This window comes from Ranitomeya variabilis, chromosome 7 (assembly GCF_051348905.1).
Source record: "Ranitomeya variabilis isolate aRanVar5 chromosome 7, aRanVar5.hap1, whole genome shotgun sequence".
Lineage (NCBI taxonomy): Eukaryota > Metazoa > Chordata > Amphibia > Anura > Dendrobatidae > Ranitomeya > Ranitomeya variabilis.
The window spans coordinates 116,930,365-116,951,227 of NC_135238.1; the positions used below are offsets into that span (position 1 = coordinate 116,930,365).

Genomic DNA, 20,863 nt, shown 5'->3' on the forward strand with positions numbered 1-20,863 from the left:
ACGTAGCCACTATGTGGCACCTCAGAGATCATTCTTTTCTGATAGAGCGGGCCCCAGATGGGGCAGCTTTCAATGTGGTGACTGCACAGCATGTCAGTGCATGGAGAGGGCTTTTACCTTTGAGAATAGTGATGCGACTCGTACATATACGATTACGCATCACATCTCATGCTCAACAGACATGGTTATTTATTATGCGTATTGTCCTTGTAAACTTATTTACATAGGTATGACAACACGCCAATTGAAGGTCAGGATCCAGGAACATATGCGGGACATCAAAAATGCAGCTACAGTCCATGATACTACAATACTTAAAACAATCCCAAAACACTTTCGGAGCCACCATGGGAGTAATCCCAAATGGCTTAGAGTCAGAGGGATAGATAGGGTGCAGCTTGGCATACGTGGTGGGAACTATAAAAAAGAACTTTTGAAAAGAGAGGCTAGATGGATAGTCTCCCTTAATACCACCACCCCAAAGGGCCTTAATGAATCATTGAGCTTCAAGTCCTTTTTATAGGTTAGCGCGAATTTTAATTATGAGATTTTGTGTGATTTTAATTGTTAGTTGCTTTGTCTTTTTCGTGGCTATTTTGACTGTATATTATCTCCCCATACCATTGGATAGGGATGTGTGTATAAATAGCATATTATGTGGTTAATATCTATATTTGCTTCAGCCAGGCTAAAACAGAAGGAACATCTGGGATATGGACTATGCAAATTAGATAATTCGGTGTCCTCTGGGTAACAACTTTGAGAAGGAGCATACTATTTGGAAGGTGATCCCCCATAACATCTTCTTTGAGAATTGGAAAATCCACACTAAGTGGACGAAGATGATGTATTATACCGTCATACCTGTGATTATAATGTTGCGTAATGTATCTTGCGCTATATATATATATATACTTTTCTATAGGAAGATGTACATGTAATGCTCTGTTTTTATAGATGTTGCCGTATTCACTAATTTATGTATGGCCTACCTCTCCATTTATGTTATGTAGCCTCTCTATAGGCTCAATTGGGGGATTATGTTCAACACCTCCTGTTTTAGCTGGTGTCCTATGGGATATGTTGCAATTTTTAGTTATGCTATACTTGGTTAGTTCATTTTGTAACTTACACACACCCATGCATTCTATCCATTGCCACCGGCTGGAGCGCGCACCGCGCATGCGCTGCCTCTCGGGTAGATGTGCGGCTGCTCTGCATGGTTGGCGTCGGCATGGTTACGGACCCGGTCACATGACCGGATCAGGTGACACTGTGACGCGATCCTTGAGCGCCGCTCGTCTCCCCGCGACGCAACATGGCGGTGGCGCGCCGCTCACAGTTGCTACTAGGATTCACTTACATGGGAGTAGTATATAAAGCCGGACAATCATGTTACCTATTACCTCCTGACGAAACTGCGGGGGCAGTGAAACGCGCGTCGAGGTGCGCTACGGGACCACCACTCAGGGATATACAATGACTGCAGGTAATATGTGAGCTTATTGTGATATATTGTAGTTGGTGCACAGTAACTATATATAATTTAGACACCACGCAGCTCTGATATACAATATTTACCTGGCTGATACTCAGGTTTTATGTCCTTATGGGATCTTGTCACCATCTGTATTATTATATGTGTCACTTTTTACATCTAGTGGTATTTGACCCATTATGACTAGAATAAATCTGTGATAGACTATAATCTGACAGCCTTTTAAGTCTTAGGCAGTCTTGGGGATATTTATCCTATCTGAGTGGTGAACCCGATCGGTTTTTTGCTTATATACAGCTTACCTTGTTCTTCCCCTATTCTATAGGGTATTGACATGTAATTATATATGTATTTATTGATCTATTCTACATTTGTTATATATATGTTGTGATATATGTTGGTTTAATAAATTTATACCTTTTTACATATGTGCACCTTCTTTGTTCTCCATTGGGTTCATATATATATATGGAAGGGATCACTGTGTGATCGTATGTTAGGCAGTTCGCTTTAGTTGTAGCCTGTAACACATGCAGTGAAAGGCAGACTGAATCATGTGAATAAAAGTAAGGAAGTGCCAACCAGCTTACCCATAACTATGTCTGTCAGATGTGCGGTCCCTTGCAGCCCCAACGTGCGTTTCGCAACTGCCAGGTGTTGCGCTGCAGTTCACGAGACCTGAATGCTGTGCACTGAGGAGAGGTCAGTAAGGTTATTTCAGTTCACATAGGCTGGTTCTCACGAGGGCAGAGTCTCATTAGTCCGGCACTTGTGCAGCCCTAGTGAGAACCGATGCCTGTGAACTGAGGTAATCTTACTGACGTCATTGCTCACAGAGGAAGACATTTCTCATGCTGTCAACGTTGACCTCAGTAAGGTCATTTCAGATCTCTCCTGCTGGGTATTCAGCTGCCTCTGCTGACGCTATGGGCTGGGACTTCTGAGGTAATTCTGAGTGACAGCCAACTCTCTCACTTAGGCAGCGGGGATCCGGCTGTCAATCAGCATGACCTCGGAAGTCTTGACCCATCTACAGAGCAGATTGGAAAAGAAGCCTCCTCTGCGGGCTACTATTTTTAGGCTGGTGAAGGCCAAATATCTATGGGCCCTCCTAGCCTGAGAATACCACCCCCCAGCTTTCTGCTTTAGCTTGGCTTGTTATAAAAAAAAAAAAAAATGCGGGGGGACCCCAAACTGTTCTTTAAACATTATTTATTTAAAAAATAATAATAATTTAAAAAAAAAGCATGGAAACCCCTCCATTTTTTATAACCACCAAAGATGAAGCGGACAGCTGAGGGCTGCAGCCCGCAGCTGTCGGCTTTACATGTGCTTGTTATCAAAAATAGAGGAGACGCCATGTCTTTTTTTTTTTTGTACACAGTGCTCCGGCCAATCACAGCATTTCCAATACTTGACATGGCTGTAATGGAGCTGGAAGTGCCCACACAGGAAAAGCTTGTTGATTGGATGTGCTACAGCCTTTGAACAAGCTTTGCTTGGGGGTGCCGAACCCGAACAGTAACACAGACAGAGAAGTCCGTGTTCGGGGTCCATGCACGGACACTAGGTGTCCGGTACATACCCTGAACTTTACCGTTCAGGTTCACCCATCACTAGTCTTCACTTAGTAATAATGATTTCTCTTCATCCCCACACATTATTAGAGCCCCTATTGTGCCCCTATATGGTAATAATCACCTCTCTGTGACCCTACACAGTAATGGTGCCCTTATCATTCCTTCACTGAAATAAAAAGTGCCTCCTTTGTGCCTTCACACAGCAATCTTGCCCCTCTGTGTATTCATTTAGTAATAATGATCTAATTTTTGTATGTACCTCCACATAGATATAGTGCCCACATCTATACTAGAGTTGAGCGAATTTTTCAAAATTCGGTTCCGATTACGATCAGCGACGAATATTGTTTTTGCAATATTCGCCGAACACAGCTGAACGTCATTGGAGTCAATAGGAGTAGAAATTTCCAAATATGTTCGTAACTGATCATCAAACATAAACTTGGCACCAATAAGGTACCAATGTGGCACAAATATGGCAAAGTCAGATTTGGTGACCGATTCCAAACATATTCGCTCAACTCTACCCTCTACCTTCCCTCATGTATAAATTGATAGGTGTTAGAAACATAGCATTGCTGAGGCCAATGACTGGCTGGAGCAGATAACTCAATGATGGATATGACATCATAGCTGCAGGATCAATAGGGACCACCACAACAGCAATGCTAAAATTTCTGGGATTTGAAAAAGACGACTTCATTACTTATTATTTGATCACTTTCTTTGCCCTTAATCATTTTTTTAAAACTTCATGGGCAATTATTTTAAATAAATAGACCATAGTATTGCATAGGAAACTTTGAGACTGTCGTGTCCAATTTATGAAGATATCTAGGAGAACCAGAACACACACGATTGATGGATAATTTATGAAGAGGACACCAGATATGTTCAATATACATTTGCCATATTTTCTGAAATTGACATTTTTGGCTAGAGCCCCGTAGACTACTCTGGTAGTGTAAGAGGACCTTCCCATACTAGTACTATGTGAGGAAAAAAAAAAATCACATTCAATTCCGACTTTCTTCCCCAGAAGCAATAAAAAAAAGTGGCATATCAAAAGCAACATTGGGCGCAACTGTCTGTGAGTAGTCCAAGTCTAAATAATTCTTCTCTGACATTCAAGTCCTACAGAGGTTACATTACAGCATCACTGTGGATCCAATACTGATAACAGAGTAGACTCCATTAGTACCAACCCAGCATCACAAACAGAAACTGATCAGTGTTATTTCAGCACCATTAAGAGGGATCCATCTTTCAAATTCCTGTACGGCAGAGGAGGATCCATCCATGACAATCCAGTATTATAGTGGATCCAATACTGACTACACTGAGCTGGATCCATAGTCAACATTCCAGTAGCACCGAGCGGGATCTATCTTTTAAATTTCAAGCACCACAAAAGTAGATCCAGACAGAACATTCCAGCATCACATAGGAGATCGATTCCCGGCATTTCAGCACCACAAAGTTGAATTTCTCAGTGATATTCCAGCAACACAGAGGGGAATCCATCTGTGACAATGCAGCACCACTGTGAATAATTCATCACTGGCATTCCAGCACCACAAAGATCTATCCCTGGCATTCCAGCAGCACAATGATCCATCTCTGGCATTCCAGCAGCACAATGATCCATCCCTGGCATTCCACCACCGCAATGATCCATCCCTGGCATTCCACCACCGCCATGATCCATCCCTGACATTCCGCCGCAAAAATCCATCCCTGGCATTCCAGCACCAAAATGATCCATCCCTGGAATTCTGGCATCACAATGATCCATCCTTGGCATTCCACCACCACAATGAACCATCTGTGGCATTCCACCACCACAATGAACCATCCCTGGCATTCCGGCACCACAATGATCCATCCCTGGCATTCCACCACCACAGTGAAACATCCCTGGCATTCCTCCACCACTATGATCCATCCCTGGCATTCCACCACCACTATGATCCATCTCTGGCATTCCACCACCACTATGATCCATCCCTGGCATTCTGGTACCATTATGATCCATCCCTGGCATTCCTCCACCACTATGATCCATCTCTGGCATTCCTCCACCACTATGATCCATCCCTGGCATTCCACCACCACTATGATCCATCCCTGGCATTCCACCACCACTATGATCCATCCCTGGCATTCCACCACCACTATGATCCATCCCTGGCATTCTGGTACCATTATGATCCATCCCTGGCATTCCACCACCATTATGATCCATCTCTGGCATTCCACCACCACTATGATCCATCCCTGGCATTCTGGTACCACTATGATCCATCCCTGGCATTCTGGTACCATTATGATCCATCCCTGGCATTCCACCACCACTATGATCCATCCCTGGCATTCTACCACCACTATGATCCATCCCTGGCATTCCACCACCACTATGATCCATCCCTGGCATTCCACCACCACTATGATCCATCCCTGGCATTCTGGTACCATTATGATCCATCCCTGGCATTCCACCACCATTATGATCCATCTCTGGCATTCCACCACCACTATGATCCATCCCTGGCATTCTGGTACCACTATGATCCATCCCTGGCATTCTGGTACAATTATGATCCATCCCTGGCATTCCACCACCACTATGATCCATCCCTGGCATTCCACCACCACTATGATCCATCCCTGGCATTCCACCACCATTATGATCCATCCCTGGCATTCCACCACCATTATGATCCATCCCTGGCATTCCACCACCATTATGATCCATCCCTGGCATTCTGGTACCATTATGATCCATCCCTGGCATTCCACCACCATTATGATCCATCTCTGGCATTCCACCACCACTATGATCCATCCCTGGCATTCTGGTACCACTATGATCCATCCCTGCCATTCTGGTACCATTATGATCCATCTCTGGCATTCCACCACCATTATGATCCATCCCTGGCATTCCAGCACCACAGACGAGGAGGGCTGGTTATACAGTAAGCAGCAGTCACTTTAATGCACTTTCATCTGCCAAAAGTTTCATCAACTGTTCCAACAAGACTCAAACAGCCAAATAGCCACACATGATCGCCAGAGACTGCGGCCACAGACAAGTGAGGAGGAGCGGACGTCAGGAGGAGGCGCAGGCCAGCAGCAGGTGAAGCTGTGGAGGAGACCTGGCTGGCTGCATACACCGTGCACTACGGGGGGCAGAGGGGAGACCGCACAGTGCAGACACTCAGGATAACGGCCACCATCCCGCTCCGTCAGTGTCATTACCACACAAACATCCGGAGAGTTTCCCGGAAAGTTTTCTCCATCTCTTACTTCCAGCTGCTTCTGTTCCTAACGGCCAGAACTCCAAGTGCCCCGCAGTGAGGCAGTAGCCCCCATCACACATGCACAGCTGCCCCCGCCGGTGCCACTTACCCCCAGCCTCCAGATGAAGCACCAGCGCCGCGGCCACCCCAGCTCTGCCTGCGCTCAGTGTGAGGAGCTGCGCAGCGCCTCAGCCACCCCAGTGACGTCACGCCCGCGCCCCCTCCCAGCTGCCGGGTCCACGCACCCTTTCCTTGCTGAGACGAGCAGCGGAAGCCTTTGTCCCTCTGCCGATGGCTGGGAAGGCGTCCAGGGATTACTGCGGTCATGGCCGCGCTACATGTTCCTGGCTCAGCTGATAAAAGCCCCTTTTACTAATCTTGGAAGAAACGACTTGAATCCCGGCTTTTAGCAAGAGAGCCTCGGTGTCCACCCGCTGCTGAGTGTGCGGTGGGCGCCGGGCAGCGGGATCCTGCTCAAGTGCTGCAGCGCCCATCTGTCCTGTCACCGGCATGTCACTACCGTGCTGAATAGGAGACCCGCACATAGGGTAACTACACACCGCACACAGTGTATCCACACACCGCACACAGTGCATCTACACACCGCACACAGTGCATCTACACACCGCACAGTGTATCCACACACCGCACACAGTGCATCTACACACCGCACACAGTGCATCTACACACCGCACACAGTGCATCCACACACCGCACACAGTGTCACAGTGTATCTACACACACCGCACATAGTGTATCTACACACCGCACACAGTGCATCTACACACCGCACACAGTGCATCTACACACCGCACACAGTGTATCTACACACCGCACACAGTGTATCTACACACCGCACACAGTGCATCTACACACCGCACACAGTGCATCTACACACCGCACACAGTGCATCTACACACCGCACACAGTGCATCTACACACCGCACACAGTGCATCTACACACCGCACACAGTGCATCTACACACCGCACACAGTGTATCTACACACCGCACACAGTGCATCTACACACCGCACACAGTGTATCTACACACCGCACACAGTGCATCTACACACCGCACACAGTGTATCTACACACCGCACACAGTGCATCTACACACCGCACATAGTGTATCTACACACCGCACACAGTGTATCTACACACCGCACACAGTGTATCTACACACCGCACACAGTGTATCTACACACCGCACACAGTGTATCTACACACCGCACACAGTGCATCTACACACCGCACACAGTGTATCTACACACCGCACACAGTGCATCTACACACCGCACACAGTGCATCTACACACCGCACAGTGTATCTACACACCGCACACAGTGTATCTACACACCGCACACAGTGCATCTACACACCGCACACAGTGCATCTACACACCGCACAGTGTATCTACACACCGCACAGTGTATCCACACACCGCACACAGTGTATCCACACACCGCACACAGTGCATCTACACACCGCACACAGTGCATCTACACACCGCACACAGTGCATCTACACACCGCACACAGTGCATCTACACACCGCACACAGTGTATCTACACACCGCACACAGTGTATCTACACACCGCACACAGTGTATCTACACACCGCACACAGTGTATCTACACACCGCACACAGTGCATCTACACACCGCACAGTGTATCCACACACCGCACACAGTGCATCCACACACCGCACACAGTGTCACAGTGTATCTACACACACCGCACATAGTGTATCTACACACCGCACACAGTGCATCTACACACCGCACACAGTGCATCTACACACCGCACACAGTGCATCTACACACCGCACACAGTGCATCTACACACCGCACACAGTGTATCTACACACCGCACACAGTGTATCTACACACCGCACACAGTGTATCTACACACCGCACACAGTGTATCTACACACCGCACACAGTGTATCTACACACCGCACACAGTGTATCTACACACCGCACACAGTGTATCTACACACCGCACACAGTGTATCTACACACCGCACACAGTGCATCTACACACCGCACATAGTGCATCTACACACCGCACACAGTGCATCTACACACCGCACACAGTGCATCTACACACCGCACACAGTGTATCTACACACCGCACACAGTGTATCTACACACCGCACACAGTGTATCTACACACCGCACACAGTGTATCTACACACCGCACACAGTGTATCTACACACCGCACACAGTGTATCCACACACCGCACACAGTGCATCTACACACCGCACACAGTGTATCTACACACCGCACGCAGTGTATCTACACACCGCACACAGTGTATCTACACACCGCACATAGTGTATCTACACACCGCACACAGTGTATCTACACACACAAACCGCACACAGTGTATCTACACACCGCACACAGTGTATCTACACACCGCACACAGTGTATCTACACACCGCACACAGTGTATCTACACACCGCACACAGTGCATCTACACACCGCACACAGTGTATCTACACACCGCACACAGTGTATCTACACACCGCCCATAGTGTATCTACACACCGCCCATAGTGTATCTACACACCGCACACAGTGCATCTACACACCGCACACAGTGTATCTACACACCGCACACAGTGTATCTACACACCGCACACAGTGTATCTACACACCGCACACAGTGTATCTACACACCGCACGCAGTGTATCTACACACCGCACACAGTGTATCTACACACCGCACATAGTGTATCTACACACCGCACACAGTGTATCTACACACACAAACCGCACACAGTGTATCTACACACCGCTCACAGTGTATCTACACACCGCTCACAGTGTATCTACACACCGCACATAGTGTATCTACACACCGCACAGTGTATCTACACACCGCACATAGTGTATCTACACACCGCACAGTGTATCTACACACCGCATATAGTGTATCTACACACCGCACATAGTGTATCTACACACCGCACATAGTGTATCTACACACCGCACATAGGGTATCTACACACCGCACATAGTGTATCTACACACCGCACATAGTGTATCTACACACCGCACATAGTGTATCTACACACCGCACATAGTGTATCTACACACCGCACATTGTGTATCTACACACCGCATATTGTGTATCTACATTGTGTATCTACATACCGCACATTGTGTATCTACACACCGCACACTGTATCTACATGCCACACATTGTGTATAAACACACCGCACATTGTATATCTAGACACTGCACATAGTGTATCTACACACCGCACCTTGTATATCTACCCACCACACATTGTGTATCTACACACCGCATATATAGTATCTACACACCGCACATAGTGTATCTACACACCGCACAGTGTATCTACACACCGCATATAGTGTATCTACACACCGCACATAGTGTATCTACACACCGCACATAGTGTATCTACACACCGCACATAGGGTATCTACACACCGCACATAGTGTATCTACACACCGCATATAGTGTATCTACACACCGCATATAGTGTATCTACACACCGCACATAGTGTATCTACACACCGCACATTGTGTATCTACACACCGCATATTGTGTATCTACATTGTGTATCTACATACCGCACATTGTGTATCTACACACCGCACACTGTATCTACATGCCACACATTGTGTATAAACACACCGCACATTGTATATCTAGACACTGCACATAGTGTATCTACACACCGCACCTTGTATATCTACCCACCACACATTGTGTATCTACACACCGCATATATAGTATCTACACACCGCATATAGTGGAACTACACACTGCACATAGTGTATCAACACACCGCACATAGTGTATCTACACACCGCACATAGTGTATCTACACACCGCACATAGTGTATCTACACACCGCACATAGTGTATCTACACACCGCACATTGTGTATCTACATTGTGTATCTACATACCGCACATTGTGTATCTAAACACCGCACACTGTATCTACATGCCACACATTGTGTATAAACACACCGCACATTGTGTATCTACACACCGCACATTGTGTATCTACACACCGCACATTGTGTATCTACATTGTGTATCTACATACCACACATTGTGTATCTACACACCGCACACTGTATCTACATGCCACACACTGTGTATAAACACACCGCACATTGTATATCTAGACACCGCACATAGTGTATCTACACACTGCACATAGTGTATCTACACACCGCACATAGTGTATCTACACACCGCACATAGTGTATCTACACACCGCACATTGTGTATCTACACACACCGCAGATTGTGTATGTACACACCGCACATTGTGTATCTACACACACACACCGAACAGTGTATCTACACACCGCACATTGTGTATCTACACACCGCACATTGTATATCTACACACTGCACATTGTATATCTACACACACCACACACTGCATCTACACTCCACACACTGTGTATCTGCACACCGAACATTGTATATCTACACACACCGCACATAGTGTATCTACATTGTATATCCACACACCGCACATTGTATATCTACACACACACCGAACATAGTGTATCTACACACACACACCGCACATAGTGTATCTACACACAATCCGAACATAGTGCATCTACACACACGCACACACACCGCACATAGTGTATCTGCACACACACACCGAACATAGTGTATCTACACACACACACACACACACCGAACATAGTGTATCTACACACCGCACATTGTGTATCTACATTGTATATCTACACACCGCACATTGTATAGCTACACACTGCACTTTGTGTATCTACACACCACACAATGTGTATCTACACACCACACAGTGTATCTACATCCACACACTGTGTATCTACACACCGAACATTGTATATCTACACACACACCGCACATAGTGTATCTACACACACACCAAACATAGTGTATCTACACACACGCACACACACACCGAACATAGTGTATCTACACACCGCACACTGTATCTACACACCACACATTGTATATCTACACACCGTACATTGTATATCTACACACAGCACATTGTGTATCTACACACTGCACATTGCACACTGTGTATCTACACACTGCACATTGTATAAATACATACCACACATTGTACATCTACACACCGCACATTGTATATCTACACACGGCACATTGAATATCTACACACCACACATTATATAAACACACACAGCACATTGTATATCTGCATACCACACATTGTGTATCTACATACCACACACTATCTACACACCGCACAGCACATTGTGTATCTACACACCCACACCGCACATTTGTATATCTATACACACACACACCACACTGTATCTACACACTACACATTATATATCTACACACCACACACTGTATATCTACACACCGCACATTGTGTATTTACACACCGCACATTATATAAATACACACCACTCATTGTATATCTACACACCACACATTGTGTATCTACACACCGCATATTGTATATCTACACACCGCACGTTGTGTATCTACACACTGCACATTGTATATCTGCACACCACACACTGTGTATCTACACACCACACACTGTATCTACACAGTACACACCGTATCTACATACCACACACTATCTACACACCGCACCACACATTGTGTATATCCACACACAACACATTGTATAGCTACACAACACACACATTGTGTATCTACACACACACCGCACATTGTATATCTATACACACACCACACTGTATCTACACACCACACATTGTATATCTACACACCGCACATTGTGTATCTACACACAGCACATTATATAAATACGCACCACACATTGTATATCTACATACCGCACATTGTATATCTACACACCACACACTGTATAAATACACACCACACATTGTATATCTACATACCGCACATTGTATATCTACACACCACACACTGTATAAATACACACCACACATTGTATAGCTACACACCGCACATTGTGACTCCAGCACTGCTACACTTTTCCTGCGGCTATCGTATGTGCATTGTGCACATGCCCAGTATCGTCATTGGGTGTTCTTACGCCCGCATGCGCACAGGGTACCGATGGCCATGGGGGAAGGGGATTCTTCTGGTGCAGGGTTTCCAGGACGCAAGTGTGAGAGAGGGCCAGGTCTGTAGTCGTGGCTGAGACTATCTGTTTAGACGCGCCCTGGCCACCCGCCACATGCAAACAATGTCCCCTTTTTAGCGTACCTTCAGCTACATCATCTGCACTCTCGGGGTCCCATCTAAACAGCCATAGTTCTGCTGCTGGTGTTGTTGCACAAATAGAGACAGAGTACATGTTCAACTCAAAGTCAACCTGTCACCCCATTTTTTCGATATGAGATAAAAATATGGTTCAATAGGGCCTGAGCATTGCTTTACAACAGTACCTTTCATATCCCCCGATTCCCCACCTTTGCTGAGAAAATACCTTCGTAATCTCTCCGTTTTCGCATGTCAATCACTCCGGTCCGGTCCGATGGGTGGGGCCTAATCGCCAATTCTCCCCACATCCGGCTTTGCTCTACGAATCTTCTTTCCTGCGTTGGCGTAGTTTTATGCGCCTGCGCATTCATGTGGCAACTCGCGCGTGCGCAGTATGTTTTGCCCAACAGTGGGCAAAGCATTCAACTCATTATTGCTCATGCGCCAGCATTTTCCTTGACGTTCTGTGCCCCAAAAGTCTTTCTATGCTTCCTGGGCACAGAGCATAGGGTGAAAAGCCGGCGCATGCGCAATAATGATTTCATGCTTTACCCACAGTTGGTCAAAGCATACTGCGCACACGCGAGACGCTAGTTCAATGCGCAACCGCAGAAACTGACCGCGATCTGTGCTATTCAGAGATCTATTACGTCTGACATGCCAAGGAGCGGGGGGAGAGACAGCGATTAGGCCCCGCCCATCGGACCGGACCGGGGTGATTGACATACGAAAACTGAGAGATTACTAAGGTATTTTCGTAGCAAAGGTGGGAAATCGGGGGATATGAAAGGTACTGATGTAAAGCTGAGCTCAGGTCCTATTGAACCATTTTTTTTTTTTCTCATCGAAAAAATGGGGTGACAGGTTCCCTTTAAAACAGATTACTTCACTGGTTTCTTCTCTCAGCACATCCATGTATTTTGCAGCATCAACATTAGGTTCCACACAGCACATTTCCTTTGCCTTTTCAGTTACAGCATCAACATTAGATTCCACACAGCATATTTCCTTTGCCTTTTCAATTACAGCTTCAACATTAGGTTCCACACAGCACATGTCCTTCCCTTTCCATGTGTTTTAAATGTGTTCCCGGGATGCCCCGTCCCACTAGGTATCGCAGCGTGCTCCCTCTCCAGCCTGGCTACCTTTAGACTTTCCCTTGTCTGTTTCGCACAAGACATAAGGGCATTAGCCCAAGTAGCAAGCTGCCACACTTTCGGAGAATGACCTGCGGTACTGTTCTGCTGTGACTCTTGCGGTAGCTCCTGCTCTCACTACCACGGTCACTGCTTTTTGCACTGCTGCTGTCACTGCTTCACTTCTGCTGTCACTGCTTCTTGTACTGCTGCTGTCACTGCTGCACTTCTGCTGTCACTGCTTCACTTCTGGCCCGCTGAACCTGGATGACTGGGCTTCCCTCTTAAGAAAGTGATTGTGTGAGGCCCACTATGTTGCCTCGGGCCCTAATCGCCTATGGGACTGCCTGGGCTTTCTGGCCCTCCTGGCCTTTCTCAGTTCCCAGGCTACACTGACTAGAAGACAGGAAATTCCTTTTCTTACCCACAGCAGGCCCCTCCTAATTTAACTGTTACTGTTCCTATAAAACTACAATACACTGCTCAAAAAAAAAATAAAGGGAACACTTAAACAACAGAATATAACTCCAAGTAAGTCAAACTTCTGTGAAATCAAACTGTCCAATCAGGAAGCAACACTGTTTGACAATCAATTTCACATGCTGTTGTGCAAATGGAATAGACAACAGATGGAAATTAATGGCAATTATCAAGACATAATCAATAAAGGAGTGGTTCTGAAAGTGGGGACCACAGACCACATCTCAGTACCAATGCTTTCTGGCTGATGTTTTAGTCACTTTTGAATGTTGGTTGTGCTTTCACACTCATGGTAACATGAGACGGACTCTACAACCCAGACAAGTGGCTCAGGTAGTGCAGCTCATCCAGGATGACACATCAATGCGAACTGTGGGGGAAGTTTTGCTGTGTCTGTGTAATACTATTGTAGGAACTCAAGGATTCTGATAGTGTGGGGCAATGAACAGACAGACGGGTTTCTTTAGTGCAAATAGTGTATTTGTACAACAGCAATAACACCCAAAACAATATACTGATAACCCACAGTGTCCTGGAATGAAACAAGTCCTTGAAACATATACAGCAAATCGGCAGAGTTCTTAAGGCAGAGTCCTCAGCAAGGTGCTCAAAAGGTGAGTGTGACAGGCGACATGGTGCAGATCCAAACACTGTCGGTGCAGAAAGAGTCAAATCCAGGTATGAAGTAAACACAGGGAAGTCCAGAACAAGTTCACAAGTTGATCCCAGATGTGGCATAAACACGGAAAAGTTCAGACACTAGTTCACAAGTTGATCCCAGATTTGGCATAAACACAGGTAAGTTCAGAAACAGGTTCACATAAGTATTTTACTGGTGTTGTTTCCAACAGCTCCCACCGGGGGGAGTAAATGAAGGATTAAGTAGCAGTTTAGTCCAGAAACAAAAGTCCATAAAGTTCAAAACACAGTTCTTACCAGGAGGAATGAACCAAGGGTTAAGTTCCAAGTCAGCAGACTAATGATAACATAGAGAGTGTAGATTACATATGCAGGGAATGTCCAGAGCCAGAGGTAGAGACACACTCAGAACCAACAGCTGAGCTGAAGGAGAACAGAATCAGAATACTCCAGCAAAGAGGCTGACACCTGACCCGGGTTTTAAACAATCAAACAGGAAGTAGGGCAGACAAAAACAGCAAACTCCATCTTAACAAAGAGCAAAATCATTCACAAGGTGACTTGGAAAACCCGGAATACTGACATTACTCCCCCCCTAGAAATGGCCTCAGGATGATCCTGGACCAGGCTTGTCTGGGTATCTACGATAAAATTGAGCAACCTTCAGGGGAGCATTGATGTTACTTACTGGTTCCAAAGAATCGTTTTCAGGAGAATAACCCTGCCATCTAACTAGATACTGAAGCCGGTTCCTATGAAGTCTTGAGTTAATAATGTCCTGTACCACAAATTGTTCTTCGCCATCAACCAACACTGGTGGAGGAGGAGGTACGATACGTCCCTGAAATGTGTTAAGAGAGACCGGTTTTAATAGAGAAACATGAAATACTGGGTGTACCTTTAGAGTTTGTGGCAGCTTCAGCCGGCAAGCAACAGAGCTCACAATCCCGGTGATCTTGATTGGACCGATGAACTTCTGCACCAGTTTCTGCGAAGGAACACCCAATCTTAGATTCTTGGTGGACAACCAAACCGAGTCTCCTACCTTATACATGGGTGCCGGTTTCTGGAATCTATCGGCTGACTTCTTGTAACGCTCCTGTCAGGGAATCTTTCAAAACTTCAAGATTACGTTGCAACACCGCCACTGTCTTGAACTGGCAGTACTGAAGTAGCAGCCGTAGACCTAGGCAAAATATTTGGATGATATCCCAGATTGGCAAAAAAAGGCGTTACCTTCGTGGAACTGCTCTGTGAGTTGTTATACGAAAATTCCGCTAACGGAAGTAGCTTCAGCCAATCATCCTGCAAATGACTGATGTAACAGCGTAGATATTGCTCCAAGGTTTGATTGGTCTGTTCGGGCTGTCCATTGGTCTGAGGGTGGTATGCAGAAAACAAGCAAACATTAATGTGGAACGCAGAACAAAATCCTTTCCAAAACCTAGAGGTAAATTGTGTTCCCCGGTCAGATATGATCTCATCTGGTACCCCATGCAGCCGGAAAACGTTCTGGATAGCCAGATCCACTGTCTCTGTAGTTGAGGGAAGACCGGTGCAAGGAATAAATGAGCAGCCTTCGTAAAACGGTCCACTACCACCAAAATAGTATTTTTACCGCCAGAGGTGGGTAACTCCACAATAAAGTCAATTGAAATAGACCACCAAGGGCGAGATGGTACGGGTAGTGGCTTAAGAAGGCCAGTAGGTGAAACACGAGGAACTTTGTACCGGGCACAAACCTCACAAGAGCGGACATAGTCATTCACATCCTTCAAACAGGTAGGCCACCAGAAAAAACGACTTAAAAATTCCTGCGTCTTCTGTACCCCCTGATGACCAGCCAATACGGAGTCATGGAACAATTTGAGAATTCGAAGTCTCACCGCCTCAGGGACATAAATACAGCTATCTTTAAGCCATACACCTTTCTGAAAGACAAGATTCACATTGTCAGGTGAAGCAGCAAGAAATATGTCAACATCATAGGCCAGCTTGATCTCCTCCCACAAGTCCCGGTCCTGGAGCACTCCTATGAAATTGGCATCAGACAAGATTGTCTTAGACGGGGTCCCAGGCACGGAGTCCATCGTGTGGATTCGGGATAATGCATCGGCTTTCCCATTACGTGAACCTGGGCGGTACGAGATGATAAAATCAAACTGGTTCAAGAACAAACTCCACCTAGCTTGTCGAGGAGAAAGACATCTGGCGGACTTAAGGAATTCCAAGTTACGGTGATCTGTGAGCACTACTACCTGTTGAGTTGCTCCCTGCAAATGGTGTCTCCATTCCTTAAAAGCGGAAATGATTGCCAAAAGTTCTTTATCTGCAATGTCATAGTTCAGTTCAACAGATGATAACCTGCGAGAAAAGAAGGCACCCGGGTACAGCAAACCTTTGTCTCCGGTTCGTTGTGAGAGGATTGCTCCCAGTGCACAGTCAGAAGCATCCACCTCCACGACAAGAGGCAGTGCAGGATCCGGGTGTGTCAATATTGGAGCCGTGGTAAAACAAACCTTGAGGCGATCAAAGGCTTCCTGGGCTTGCGAAGACCATGCAAACTTCTTCCCCTTCTTAGTGAGGAGAGTAATGGGACAGACAATTTCTGAAAAATTCTGGATAAAACATCCATAAAAGTTAGCAAAACCAATGAATCGTTGTACCTCTTTAACGTTTCCTGGTACCGGCCAATCTATGATTGCCTGGCTCTTGCTGGACTCCATAATCAATCCCTGGGGAGAAATAACATAGCCTAAAAATTGAATCTTGGAGCAATGAAATTCACACTTTTCGAGTTTGATGTACAAATTATTATCTCTCAAACGTCTGAGCACAGTCTTGACATGTTCCTGATGTTTCTGTAGGGAATCAAAGAAGATCAAGAAGTCATCCAGGTAAATTACTACATAATGATCCAGTAAATCCCTGAAAATATCATTGGCTACGTGTTGGAAAGCAGCAGGAGTGTTACAGAGTCCAAATGGCATTACTAAATATTCAAAATGTCCATACCGACATCTGAAAGCTGTCTTCCATTCGTCTCCGGGACGTATACGGAGTAAATTATATGCCCCGCGAAGATCTAATTTGGTGAATATTTTAGCTTGGCGAACTCTCTCCAACAATTCAGGAATTAATGGCAACGGGTACCTGTTACGAATGGTTACCTGTTGTGAATTAGACTTTTTTGGCTCCCTCTTGTGGTCACTAGTGGTATGACTCTGAGATTGTCTTTCCCTAGTTTGGCACCCACCTGGGTCGTTAGTCCAGGGGTGTTGCTATATGAACTTCCTGAATTCTCAGTCTGGTGCCTGGCATCGTTGTAATCAGTCCTTTCTGTTTGCTCCTGTCTGCTGGTCCTGGTTCATGCAAAATTAAGCTAAGTCCTGCTTCCTTGTTTTTTGGTTATTTGTATTGCTCTTATTTTTTGTCCAGCTTGTACTAAATGTGATTCCTGATTTTGCTGGAAGCTCTAGGGGGCTGGTATTCTCCCCCCGGGCCGTTAGACGGTTCGGGGGTTCTTGAATATCCAGCGTGGATATTTTTGATAGGGTTTTTGCTGACCGTATAAGTCATCTTACTATATTCTGCTATTAGTCAGTGGGCCTCTCTTTGCTAAATACCTAGTTCATTCTTACGTTTGTCTTTTCTTCTTACCTCACCGTTATTATTTGTTGGGGGCTTGTATCCAACTTTTGGGGTCTTTTCTCTGGAGGCAAGAAAGGTCTATCTTTTCCCTTCTAGGGTTAGTTAGTTCTCCGGCTGGCGCGAGACGTCTAGAACCAACGTAGGCACGTTCCCCGGCTGCTGCTATTTGTGGTGCTAGGATTAGCTATACGGTCAGCCCAGTTACCACTGCCCTATGAGCTGGTTTTTTGTGTTTGCAGACTTGGTATTTATTGCAGAGACCCTCTGCCATTGGGGTCATAACAGTTACCTTGTTTAGCTCCCGGTAGTCAATACAAGGTCTTAGAGTGCCATCTTTCTTCTTTACAAAGAATATGTGGGCTCCCGCTGGTGAAGAAGATGGTCAGATAAACCCCTTGGCTAAATTCTCATCTATGTACTCTCGTAATGTCTTTAATTCTGGAGCTGCCAACGGGTAAACGTGGCTGAAAGGAATCACTACCCCAGGAAGCAGCTCTATGGGGCAGTCATATGGTCTATGTGGAGGGAGTTGGTCTGCCTTCCTCTTGTCACAAATGTCCGAGAATTCCTGGTAAACCAGAGGGAGAGTAGATACCTGTTTTGTTTCCTCCAAATTCTGGGTAACTGGAACCATGAAATTTCCACCTGCTCCAGAGTCTATCATAGAAGAACTTGGTATCCACTGTCCCTCCCACAGAATCTGAATAGGAAGAGAACAATGTGAGTATTTCTCCCCTTGATCTTTAGGGGAAGTCGACATCACTGTTAGGGGAACCACAGCATCTACACTCACTGGCCACTTTATTAGGTACACCTGTCCAACTTCTTGTTAACACTTAATTTCTAATCAGCCAATCACATGGCGGCAACTCAGTGCATTTAGGCATGTAGACATGGTCAAGACAATCTCCTGCAGTTCAAACCGAGCATCAGTATGGGGAAGAAAGGTGATTTGAGTGCCTTTGAACGTGGCATGGTTGTTGGTGCCAGAAGGGCTGGTCTGAGTATTTCAGAAACTGCTGATCTACTGGGATTTTCACGCACAACCATCTCTAGGGTTTACAGAGAATGGTCCGAAAAAGAAAAAAAATCCAGTGAGCGGCAGTTCTGTGGGCGGAAATGCCTTGTTGATGCCAGAGGTCAGAGGAGAATGGGCAGACTGGTTCGAGCTGATAGAAAGGCAACAGTGACTCAAATCGCCACCCGTTACAACCAAGGTAGGCCTAAGAGCATCTCTGAACGCACAGTGCGTCGAACTTTGAGGCAGATGGGCTACAGCAGCAGAAGACCACATCGGGTACCACTCCTTTCAGCTAAGAACAGGAAACTGAGGCTACAATTTGTACAAGCTCATCGAAATTGGACAGTAGAAGATTGGAAAAACGTTGCTTGGTCTGATGAGTCTCGATTTCTGCTGTGACATTCGGATGGTAGGGTCAGAATTTGGCGTAAACAACATGAAAGCATGGATCCATCCTGCCTTGTATGGAGCATCTTTGGGATGTGCAGCCGACAAATCTGCGGCAACTGTGTGATGCCATCATGTCAATATGGACCAAAATCTCTGAGGAATGCTTCCAGCACCTTGTTGAATCTATGCCACGAAGAATTGAGGCAGTTCTGAAGGCAAAAGGGGGTCCAACCCGTTACTAGCATGGAGTACCTAATAAAGTGGCCGGTGAGTGTATATGTAAACTGGTCTCCGAAACTTCTGACTCAGTGTCCGTATTGTCATAATCCCCTACTGCCGCCAACACTTTGTTAGGTCACCTCAGACATTTAGGACAATTAATAAGGAAATGATCCGATTGACCACAGTAAACACATAAGCACTCACGAAACCGATATTCACGGCGTTCGTTACTCTCACGTTTTTGTAGTGAGTCCACTTGCATAGGCACCTCCTCAGCTTCCCGCGGGTTCTTGCTGGTAGTCTCCCTAGACGAAAGAGTAAAATTAGTGATGCGATTTAAAGCCACCCATTTCTCTTGTCTGCGTTCAGTTAGGCGGAAATCAATACTCACACAGTGTTGTAAAAATAACTCAAACTCCTGTGGAGACTCTGAGCGAGCTAGCTCATCCTTGATTGTACTGGACAACCCTTTCCTAAAAATTGGCAATAAAGTATTGTTATCCCAGTTGGTATCCACTACTAACCTCTTAAATTCAGTAAAATATTCTATTTTTTCTATAACTGAACGTTTCCCCTGGCGTAAGGAAAGCAAGGATTTTTCAGCGGAGGCACGGCGGTTGGGATCATCAAACATTTGCGCCATAGCTGCCAGAAAATCATCCAAATTATTTAGATGGACATCGCGACTTTCAACCATAGGATTTG

At 45.9% G+C, this 20,863-nt stretch overlaps 1 protein-coding gene across 7 annotated transcripts in view; it reads right to left on the reverse strand.

Moving 5' to 3' along the window:
- Positions 1-6,745, reverse strand: part of GULP1 (GULP PTB domain containing engulfment adaptor 1) — a 1,809,167-nt gene extending 1,802,422 nt beyond the window's left edge. For 6 of the 7 annotated variants that reach the window (XM_077275671.1, XM_077275676.1, XM_077275674.1 and 3 more), the window contains exon 1: positions 6,490-6,734. The gene's annotated coding sequence lies outside the window, so the exon portion shown is untranslated. Of the gene's footprint in view, positions 1-6,489 lie in introns of all 7 variants that reach the window. The other variant, XM_077275670.1, reaches the window with a different exon arrangement.
- Between the last annotated feature and the right edge of the window lie 14,118 nt (positions 6,746-20,863).